This window comes from Ambystoma mexicanum, chromosome 8 (assembly GCF_040938575.1).
Source record: "Ambystoma mexicanum isolate Mex_15411 chromosome 8, UKY_AmexF1_1, whole genome shotgun sequence".
In the NCBI taxonomy this organism is placed as follows: Eukaryota; Metazoa; Chordata; class Amphibia; order Caudata; family Ambystomatidae; genus Ambystoma; species Ambystoma mexicanum.
In genome coordinates, this window is record NC_090929.1 from 984,863,338 (window position 1) to 984,875,641 (window position 12,304).

The 12,304-nt window shown below is 44.4% G+C and overlaps 1 protein-coding gene across 5 annotated transcripts in view; it reads right to left on the minus strand.

Moving 5' to 3' along the window:
- KAZN (kazrin, periplakin interacting protein) overlaps positions 1-12,304 on the minus strand; it is a 1,355,161-nt gene that overhangs the window by 1,244,962 nt on the left and 97,895 nt on the right. The window lies entirely within an intron of this gene.

The window sequence follows — 12,304 nt, forward strand, 5'->3', positions numbered from 1 at the left end:
TCAATTAAACATTCATGCATCTAATCCTGCAAGTCAAATGGTAGAAGGGTGACAGGCATGTACAACCTCCTAGTGTGTTCTTCAATCCCCATGATGACCACAAGAAGCTAAATCCATACATGGATTGGTAGTCAGAAAAGTATGGACATAATACAGGTTGGAGGCGTTGCCAGGGGGGGTTTAGGGAGGTATAGCACCTGGTCTTTTGGCTGTAGCCCCGGATAGAATCTCATGGTCTACAACCAAAAGGCTAGCTAGCCCCGAGTCCCGACAATCCTGACATTAGTGTAGCCCCAGATCTTTTCCAGACCTAGCAACACCCCTGATACAGGCCGCCCGCATCTGTAAGGCGAGAGCGCTCTAACCTCCAATCTCTGCAGGTGACAGGCAGCCAGCCATTTGTGTGCTTTCTGTCTCAGAGATCCTGCCAATCGGCCGACAGGGCCTTTCCGTTTCTTCTGCTTCTGTCCTGCTCTACCCCATATGACAGTTTTACGAGGGTTATTGAGGACTAATTCTTGAATATTGAACGCAGTGGTAGTAAATCATGCGTGCTGCAAAACAGGTTTATTTTCACACTATATCAGTGCTTTATGTGGGAGCGCGGGGTGGCATTTTTCATTGAAGGGTCGTCAGTTAATGCTCGTTTTTCATGCCAAGGGACGGCATGATAAAACTAAAAAACGAACATCGACTCAGGTGGGGATGGTCGGCAAATACCTTGTTAAATACGGCCCACGGTTTTATCTTCCCTTTCTCTTGAATTCCCAATGACCACATTTTTCAAAACAGGAACACACAACTAGGGCACTGGATATGCGATGCCCTGGTGGGGCAGGGAGGTGCAGGCTGCTAAGGGGCACTGCCCCACACTTGTAGTTCATTCAGTGTTAACATTTGTACAGAATATCCAGTAGGCTTGTGCTTCAACTGGCAGTTATCGATTAGCACTCGGCCAGCCGGAGACAAGCAGACAGAGCAGTTTTCCCCGGGAACGCCTGGCCGATCTGGAATCCCTTACTTGCTCACTCTGTAGGCTGCCAGTCGTGGTCAACTGAGCCAAACAAATCATCCTAAGACTGCAGGACCCTCTCACAACCAGCAACTTGATCACTCTGTCGCCAACTAGCGTGTTGCCATCAGTGCAATTTGTGGTAGCACAGCAGATGACTCTTAGCAGGGTTTCTTTCAGAGACCTCAGTTCAGATCTCATTGAGTTTCAATCTCAAGTGTTTCAACCATTTCCACCGGTTAAGTCATTGCATCGACTGCCAAACCATCGAATGCCATAGCATTGAAAAAAATGCATCGACAAAAAAAGCATTGAATGCATTTTTTTTAAAACAATGTTAATGGGGGCGGGATTCTACCCCAGCCCCCCTTTTTCTAACCTTTAAAACCCAAAATAATTAAAATAAACCCTTTACCATTGAAAAAAATAGATTCTATGCTTTTTTTTGTAGAGGCATTTTTTTCAATGGTATGGCATTTGACGGTTTGGTAGTCGATGCATTGACCAGATACCATTCCCACCATATTTTTTCTATATTTCTTCTCTGCAAATTGGAGAAATGGCTACTTTGAAAGGAGCCAAAATGTTCATTACAACCTACAAACAAAACAAAAAAAAACACAGACCCCAACAACATCAGGAAACGAGCAATACTCCGAACTGAGAAACACCATTGTTCAACATTAAAATAAAAATAAAAACAAAAACACAGGTCCAAACAGTTGGGAACATGGCTGCCATCATGTGGTACAAAGGCAACTTACAGGTGGATGCTGCAGAAATCGAATTTTGTGCTATGGGAGGTAGTACACATACTGAACAAGTCAGCGACACCCATATAGCCCCAAACTAAATCAACTCTGCTTTACAAACCTAAGCTATTTCAACACTGCTATCTTTTAGAAACAGGGAGAGCCTATCAAGCTGCAGGACATTTCTGAAGGATCTGATCTCAGATACATTTGAAGTTTGAGTACCCCTGCACGTTTGAGGGTCAAATGGTGTTTACATTTCAAATTGATGTAACCCTAGAACTTAGTCACACAGGTCCCACAGTCTTTAAAAGCCTCCGCTGCGGGGACCTCAACAATACCGCACTGGTTGCTGCAGACTTTGTACCTGTGGAATTGAAAGTCGCCATAATTATATTCCCAAGGGAAGTTAGCAAAGAAACCTTTCGAACAAAGACTCCATTCTTTGATTTGCTGGGACTTGTCTGAAGCCGAACGGGACAGAGGACTGGTCAGATACGGTCCTTAATTATGAGGACATTAGTGCGTGCGTCCGTCCCCTCCCCCACCCACTATCTTTCTTCCTTGAAATCCTTCAGAACCAAACCTTGGTTGGTGGCTTATTTGTCATGGTATACATATAAGCCATTTAGTTCCAAGTTGACACCCTCTCAGAAATGCTGGTGAATAACTGCTATCTGGTATGGGTTACCTTATTTGGTTTTGTGTGTCAATGAACGAAATAAATTCACAAGTACTTTTCTATTTAATTTCATTCTTTAATTCCCTTTTTAAATTTGTATTTTTAATTTGTATATAGCCGGGAGGAGAGACAATACTAAACAGCATGGGTTTGATCCACTGCCAGGCACTAAGAAGCTGGACTCTGGCATGAAAAGTGATATAAAAGCCAGATGTATTTATTTTTTATTTAAATTTCAGATTTGTTTGGATTCTCCTTGTAGCCCGTTTACCCTCTTAGGACGTCAGTGTTGCATGAATGCACTACCAAAACTTCTGCGATCTACCAGCATATGCAGCTTCTAGCTACTCTCACTATGCAACAGGTCAACTTTCATGTTTCTTGAAGACAGCCACTTATGTGTTTTGGTTGCAACTTGTGGATAGTTCGTTATTTTGTCTAGACAGGCAACGATGGCCAGAGATGAGATAATGCACTTGCATGTTTTGCTAGACCCAAGGTACCCCCTTCTGTAGAATTCGTAGCTTTCCTTGTACTCTTCCCTTCTGGCCACATGATCCCTTTTCCAATATTAGGGCCATACAGAAAAGTATTTAGTCCGCATCAAAATAAATCACTAGAAAACAGTGAAATCTGTTCCACCGTGTACATAGGTTTGCTGCCAGGTCTCTAGGGTCCAGGAAAAGAAATACAAGGTGCACTGCAAACAAGAAAGTTCGACAACTTAGGTTTCCGTGTTGTAATGCCACAAAATTAGTTGGCAAGAACTGCAAAGTGCAACCACCTATAGTTTGCACAAATTGCACCAGAAGGCAAGCAAATGAGGACTAGCCGGTGCCCAATTTGCCTGTGGATTAAAAAAAAAAAGGTATGCCAGTAGAGACTGGCGTCATGATTATTTAAACCAACCCCCTGCTTCGATTGGAAAACTCCCCACAATTCATGAGACCAAGAAACCCAGAGGCATCTCTTACCAGCAGTCGCCTAAGGAAAGAAGGTTAATGCAATGCCTTTGGCAACAATCCTAAGCACTTCTAACTTCTGGATAGGCCTGTACGATTGCACTGCCTGAGCCAATGCTGCCAGTTAATGCTCATTAATGCCTGCTCATCTAATCCACCTTCTGGGATTTTCATAATGACATTTCCCATCTCGACTCCCACGACCACCGACATTTAATCCATGCACAACTCCCCACTATTGTTCTGGGTCCCATAGTACTCTACAGCATGTATGTCCTACAGTTAAGTTACCAGGAAGGGCCTTCCAGGAGCGCCCCTGAAGTTCTTTACCATTACAGCCTTTACACTAAATCTCTATTCACTTGTAGTTCACCCAGACTTTCCTCTGGCACCTGTTCCTCGGTGAGGTCTGTGTTCTCTAGAACAGCCGGGGGGGGGGAGGGCTTTAAAAGGTTGCCTGCCAGTGTTAAAAGCGATCCCTGTGCCAGGCACTTCATCTCTAGATTTCCCTAAAGAGAAGGGACACAGCAAGTACCTTTTCCACTCTTTGGGCAACATCTTGTTTAGGATCGGGAAGGGTTCAAGGAGAAAAGAGGGAGCTTCGACAATTAAATAAATAAAGCATCACACGTTCACCGCAGCCATGTGTAATGGGGATGCGTTCTGCATGGCCCTTACCATGGATGTCATATAGGAGTCACCAGAGGTCGCAACTGCGACCTCTGAGTTCTCCCTTACGACCGCTAAAAAAAAAAAATACCAAAAAAAAAGGGGGGAGGGGTGTGTAATGCAAACTCCTGGCCTGTGGCCAGCACTATGTGGCTCGGCTCTTTACTTCTGGAGTGGCTAGCTTTCTTGTTCAGGCTCCTTAGGAAAAAAGAAAAATTAAAACAGGAGTGCCACAAGTCTAACACTTTAGCACTGACCCTAAATAAGAAAGAATAGGAATAGGAATACCAAATAATGTGTCTTTCTGGAATTCTATACAATAATGACTAGACTCATTAAAGGTTTATTTCAGGCACACTTCAGGGGGTGAGTCACTGATTTAGTCTGTTCTTAAACGCCTCAACCCAGCCTTTCATCCTTCAGAGGTAGATAAATGAGTACCAACACAGGTTGGGTGATATTGGGTGTATATTTTTTCTATATAAAAGTGCTTAAGCGTAAGTGCTATATAATAACACATCATTACCATTTGGTCATGGACGTCTGCTTGCATTCACAGTAATTTGGTAATATGGGCCTATACACACTGCTCTTAAGGATACATATGGCGATCCATTCTTGTATGAAATGTACATCACATTATAGTGATATCGTAACCATATTTTTCGTAGTGTAAAATGCAATGTTATGCCACTTCCTGTTTTGTCAATGGTTGAAAGGTCGTGTTCCTTCGCTTCCCGCAATATCACTTCAGGGTGGGGTCAAATGACATCACTTCATGTGAGGTCATCAGGGGTCAAGGGTCGTGTGATGTCACTTCCGCTACCCCTGGCATTTTTGTGAAAAGACGTGTCCCTGGCCCTTAAGGTCAAGTCATAATCTCGCCAGTAGCACGTGGCTTTCCGTTTCATGCATTTCCAAGTCAGAGACTCCAGTTAAAAAAAAAAAAACTAAAATGGCTGCTGTGCCTATAAAACGGAGTCTGCATATTTAGAAATAAATCTGGGAAGTTGTTTCTTGGGTCGATGGAGATTCGTCGGATTCCAGCGAGCATCCCCTGTTCTGCAGCAGGAAAGGGAGTGCTCCGCTCGCATCCCACCAGCCAGACACCAACTGCTAAGCTTTGGAGAACAGCCAATTAACTTCCCTCGGGCCCGCACAAGCACGGGGAGGGTCAGCGATAAAGCATCTGTACGTGTTTCACAAGTGATAAAACCACATTCATAACAATAGAAAACAGTTATATGTCAACAGGATGAGTGCACGCGCTACACCTTCACCCACTAAACCAATGCAGAATCCAGCTTTGGACGGGGCGGCGGACAAACAAGCAAAAGCAGCAGAAAGGTAGAGCAGGAAATGCCATTGGCCAAACATACTCCAAGTAGGAAATCCTGCACATTGTTACGAAGCGCTTGATGCCATTTTTAAAACAAATAATAACACATATGAATGGATTTAAGCACTGATTTTTGTAGAGGGTAATATCAACATATTGTGGATTTTTACCATCGTATAAACCCAAAGAATTTAAGGAAGTGATAATATATCTCGGGTGCTGGCCAAACAATACAGCACTGCACTTATATATTCAATGTAAAGACGTGGGTTGCGTGCGTTTCTGGCCTCACCGTGCTCAGTGGGCCCTGCGCAGTGCAGAGTGAATGCATCTTCCAGGTTGCGTGGCATGCATGCATGCCTTAAGCTGAAGTGTGCTGGGTGCACACAGGCACCAACCTCAGTATGGACCTTGCTGTGGATTGGGGTCTTCTCCCTCAGTTCAGTGGCTCTCTGCAGAGACACCCTTCTCGGTGCCCCCCACTTCTTTTCAGAGAACAGCACACATGGTTCCGCTGACCCCAGTCTATATTATAATCGTGAGGAAAAGCAATTACAGAAAAACTATTTTTTGTGTGCATATGTGTGTTTTAATGCAATGGGCGTTTGTGCAAGAAGTGTATATGGGCAGGTGTGTGCTTGAGTGCATGTGTGCAAGGGAGAACAAATGTATTCGAGGAGGCCTGTGTCTGAAGCGATGGGGGTTGAACACATTAAATTCTTGTGTCAATGGAACGGGTGGGGTGCTGCACCACACACTTAGTTTAATTGGCAGGCATTCTGGCTTATCGTGTGTGCACCACCATCTAAGTGATTTGCAGTGGCCATAATGACACTTAGTTCACAGGAATCATGAAAGAGTTTTGCAGGGTCATGCTGGAATATTTTTTAGGCCTACACACCACAAACGGGCTTTATAATGGTATTCTGGCATATATTATGGGCACCACCAAGGAAGTGTTTTACAGGGAGGGACAATGCAGGGATAGATTGTTGACACAGGCAGAAAGGAAACATGTTTTTAGGGCCATGCCGACATATATTGTTGACAGAGGCAACATGAACATAGGCTTTACAGTGGAAGTGCTAGCATATATGGTGGGCAACATCATGAAAGTATTTTACAGAGTCAATGCTGCGATATACTATGCACAGAGACATCATACAGATGTTGTAAAATGTTGTGCACTGTTAAAATGGTGAAAATTGTGACACATCGAGTGAAAGTGAGAGAACATTGGACTTCAGTTATGAAATTAAGCCACAGATGTATGGGTATGGATATTTGAGAAGAGATCTTACACACACCCATGCACACACTCACACTTATGTGATGCAACACATCTGCACTGCTTTATTAAAGATCAAGGGTGTCCAGCAGACTGGCCACTAATAATTCTTCTCCCCGCCCCCTCACGGTACACACTTTTACCTGTTCCTTTGGGCAGTGATTACTGGTTTCTGCATAATCAGCAGGTACTAAGAAGAAGGAAGGGAGGGGGGGGTTGTTTTCATGGTGATGGATAATGGATGCCTTTATCAGCAGTTGTACACATCTGATGAGGGAGACCACTCAGACAAGGGAGATTGGCGTCAGTTAGGTCTCTCCCATTTCCTTCCACCCGGGAGAGTCCTTGCTATGTAGATATGGATGAGGCAAGGGAGGAGGGCTCTGGAGCTCAGTTATTTTGGTTAACTCCGACCCCACCCTACCCTCCCCCCGACTCCACCAGTCTTAATTAGCAGGGCCGCTAATGAAGGGCCCAGCCTCTTCGGCGGGGTCAGCAGTAATGATACTTTGGCAGCACATTCCGCTGCTGTGGGAATTTGGTTCTGCCACCTTACTTTTGAGCCCACCTCCCAGGACATGGACCACCCGGATACATGGAGGAGTATCAAAAGCAAGGAGTCATAGGCATAGCAGTGCTTTGAGATACGAGGTGGGGTGAATCGAAGGTTTAGTGGAGAAGCATTCTCCTGAGATGGATCATGCAATTTACTTATGAAAACGTTCTTATAAACACACCTAAACTTGTCTCTCATGGCCAGGCTTACAAGCCAGGGAAGGCCTCATTAAAGAAATCTGTTTCACCTAGGAGAGTGGTGAAGGGAAGAGATCTATTGGCAAACCGGATACGCTCAGCTTGGGGACATGCGGGGGCTGAAAGCAGAAGAGATGCCACAGAGGGGAAATGACACATTCTCAGTGAAACCAGTGAGAGGAGGAGACGTGCAAGCGCCTTAATGTCCAGACCTTGAGTACACTGAAACAATGCAGACCATCCAAGAGAGAACTGCAACATCTCCTGCATGCACACCACAGGTGGACCACTGCGAGGGAAGCTTCTGAGTGGGAGGGCAGTGGTGCAATGAGATCCAAGGCAGAAGCTGCATGGCCATTCCACTGCCCACCGCTAAACGAGAAGTGTGCGGGAGGATGCACATCTGGCATGCAGCCGCGTTCTACACGAAAGCCCCCAGGGCAATACTGGCAAACCCGAGGAGCTAAGAGGTTGGATCCACAGTTGACCAAATCCAGGTATAGGGAAGGAAGCAATGAAGAAAAACACTGCATTCTGGGAAATGGAGTCCCAACGTGCTTGGTAAATGGAGCAGAGATTGCGGGTACAAAGGCATCATAATGCATTTTGGGAAGTGTAGTACTATAGAAAGACTGTTTGGGAAAAATTACACAGATGGAGACAAAACTCTAAGCAACACACTTCCAAAGTATTACGTGAATGAGAAAGCACCACAAAGAGAAATGCTGCCCTAAGGGAAATGAAGGAAATTTCACAAAGCAGTCAACAAATAACTGAGAAATTGGATGTAAAAAGAAAATCGATCTGTTAAGGGATTAGATTCTTAAGTCCCAAGTCACCTTGTAGAAGATGGAGACAAAAGGAATACCAACATTTCTTATGGATGTTGAAGCCAAAGATCCCCATGTACATGGGGAAATAAATTATAATTGTGTGCGTTTCACTTTTCATTGTGTTTTCCAAAGCCATTAACAGACATTCAACCGACCCTGCACCAGCCCCACCAGCTTCTCTAAGGCAATGAATTACGCACTCCAACCCAGTCCCTCCTGCCAAAAGCTTTGCAGAAACTGGTCAGGGCCGTTGTCCCAGTCAAATCCCACCCTTTCCTCTTGATTGGGATGTAACGCGATCCCGATATGGTATTTGACACAAAGTTACCACACTGTGCGCCACGTGTTACAGGCCTAACACTGGCTGTATATCCCCAGCTTCCGACTTCTAGAGGTAGAAGCCTCATATTTTGATGATTGTGCTACCACTGATCTTTTAAAAGGGACTGGCCTGACATACCGAGCTTCAACTGACCTGCACATAAAATAACTGGCACCCAACTAACCCCTCCTGCCTTCTTGAAAGCACACTAACATGGTGGGCTGTTTTTTTCATTTCTTTTTCCTGCTCTCCACTTTCACTGACCCCTGCCCTACTTACCACAGTGTGCCATTTAGACCCTGAAGCTTGCAATGAGAGTTGAACATCCACGTGCCTTTCAGAGAAAAACTACAAATCAGGTACAGACAGGCACAGGATAAGGGGGTATCTGCAGGAGGGGCTATGTACCAACTACTGACCCATCACAACAGTGCCCTTCCTCTTGTAAATCATGGACAGAGTTGCCCCTGTACAAATCCAGCCTTTCCTAGAACATCACCACCACATCCTGGGGACTCGCCAGTCAGGTTTCCGCCCAAAGCATGGAACCGGAACAGCTCTCAGAGATCTAAAAAACCAGCTGGATTACGCCAACGACCAGGGAACCCCTTCATTGCTCTTACTACTTGACCTCTCAGAGACAATCAACCTCTTAGACCATGAAATGCTCTGTCAAATCCTCATCACCTCAGCAAACTTCTCCGCTGAAGCCACTAAATAGGTTGCATCACTCCTGTCCGACAGATCTTTGCGAGTGTTTGCCAGAGAGGCTACTGCCATACCAACATCTACTTCCTGTGGGGTACCCCAAGACTCATGCGTCTTCACTACCTTGTACAATGTGTACAGAAATCCCGTTTGGCCACCTCAACGCCCTTAGTATCTCTTACACAAACTACGCAGACACCCAAATCCTCATCCCCCTCACTAGCGACCATCTCAAGGACACCCTCAGAATGAATGCGATCTACAAAGCTATCCAATCTTGGATGGCCTCACACAGCTTCTGCCTCAATGATGAAAAAACAGAACTTCTCCTGATCGGGCCCCCTGCCAAACTACCTCAGGCTTACAAATCCTTCATCATCAACGTCCACAACATCGCTGTCGCCTCCTCCGTCAAGACCCTCAGCGTCTACCTTGACTCCTCGTTAACCATGTCCTGCCAGGTCAACCACATTGCCTCCTCATCTGGTTATGCTATCAAGCTCATCAATGCCAGCAAACCATTCCTCACCACTGTGAAACGACTTGAAGTGGCCCGGGCACTCATAGGGTCAAAATTAGACTACTATAACTCCCTATTCCTTGGCAATTCCGAAAAGAACTTGCATTAACTACAAATAATCCAAAACATTGCAATTAGGGTGGCACTTGACATTGGCAAACTGGACCATATCTCTGAGGCCAGAAATGCTGCCCACTAGCTCCCAGTCAAAGACAGAATCAACTTTAAGATTCTATTCCTCACCCAACGCTGTCTGTTGAACGATGCACCAGGTCTACCTAGCTGACAAAATAAAAAAATAAAAACATGCCTCAGCAAGGCCTACAAGATTTTCACACAAACATTGCCTTGTCACGCCTAGGTTCAAATGGTCCAGAGCAGGTGGCTCCAGCTTCCCGATCCACGCACCTGCACTTTGAAACAAGTTTCCCACCACTTAAGAGACAAACTTCCTGCAACGCCTTCAGAAAGCAGCTCAAGACATACCTATTCAACTGGCATTCTCTCCTCCACCCCCCTTTTCCTCTTGTCCCACTATTCTGCAGAAACTAGCACCTAGATGCCCATGGACTGTGTGCTGTTATAAATGTACAAATAAATACACACACACACCCCAACATTTAATTCTGTAGACTGGAATATATGGGATAAAGTACCAATTACTGTATGTTTTAAGAATATTGCAAGTCATCGAGGAGTTCTGGGACCATATGGAGGAAAGAGGGTGAAGGCATTTTTTTAATAGGGTTAATGGAATTCTGAGGGGAATTGCAATATCCTTTTTCTGTATGGATGGGGGTATTGTATTACTTGGCCATACACTGTCATCCCTTTGACTACCTAGAGTCTTGCTTAATAAGAGATTGTCCAGTTGCTGATACATATATTCAATGTAGAATTTGTTGGAATTAAAAAATATATATATGCAGCTTCTAATGGGTTGCAGAAAAATAGTTTGAGTGGTTGAATAAAATGCATCTTAAAAAGCTTTTGTTTTGTGCTCGATAAATAAAATAATAACATGCCGATTCTTCCCCTTATGTGTTAAACTCCAGCAGTGCACAAAATAAACATACTACCATAGACTGCTTCATATCTGTTAATGGATGTAGAGCATCACAGAAAGCTATTTTATTAGAAAGAAGATTGAAACGCTTGTCACGGCTTTACTTAAGTGCTGAAGTGTCCGCTGGAATTCTGCTCTGTGCTGGCTCAAGGAGAAGGCATTGTGACGTCACAACTGAAGGATAATAACATATTACAGAGCAGTAGTGATGATGCAACTAGCCCCTAACAGGAACATTATTTGCATACTTTTATACAGGTATTCCAGTCTGCCATGTGATATAAACATAGCAAGCAAGGTATTCACTACGAAATATATTCTGCTAAAAGAGGGGATGGATTCCAGGAGTTGGGGCAGCAATATCAAAGTATGTCACGGAAGAGAAGAAAGACAAAAACTATGCAATGAGTTGTAGAATCTTTGTAAAATTAGCAATCAAGCCTAAGGTAATTCATCAGCAACATGAACCAGAGTGGAAGCATCCAAGTCTAGAGACCAATTCATCAAGATGATTCAAGGAAGGACGAAAAAGGTACACACAGCCCTGTTGCCAACCGTGCGACAAGGACAAGGTAAGTAAGATGATATTAGAAGTTAAAGTAAACCAGACTAACTAAAGCTAAGAAGAGTGGAGGGGGGAAGAATTTTGAGATTGAGAGGTCATAGAAGAGATCAATTATCATGAAACAAATTGGTACACAGGATAGTACCTTCAGATTGATACTTTGGAGAAAAAGATTGCGTTTGTGACAGTCCTGATCCAGGCAAGTCTTCAAAGTGTTCATTCAAAAATAAATCCTTTTTAAAATAAAAAAAAGTTGTTTGTGTAATTAATCCTAGTCCACCACAAGCACATAGAAACCTAACAGCAGGCAGTTGTTGGATACCTGGCAAATGAATGTCCTCTACTGGCTTAAATTGTTTACTGGACAAAGTGATAAACGGCTGCAGGATCCTGTTCAAACCTTGCACCAGACAAACTGATTTTTGTTTATAAAGGGCCTCATCACAAGTTGGGCCTGTCCCGGCAGTAAATCCACTGGGATACCGCCCAACGCAAACAGCGATACTGCAATTTGGTCCGGTTATTGGCCCCTGATCCCGAATTGCGGGGAGTCGAGGCATTCCCCATTCCGATTGGGTCTGCTGGACCCAATGGGGCATTGAGGGCATTGTTACTGCCGGCGATAATAACGCTGCAGTAATAGCAGCGCAAATGGGCAGAAAGTGGCATAGATTGATTGAAATCTGAGGCCACTCCTCCTGCATGATGTGTTTACCTGCATGATGTAGCCATGACTTGAAATCTGAGAATTAGCCTATACATCTCATCAAATGTAACCCGAGAAGGCGGCTAAACCTTGACTCGAAGGGATGTATCATAAAGACGTTTAGTGA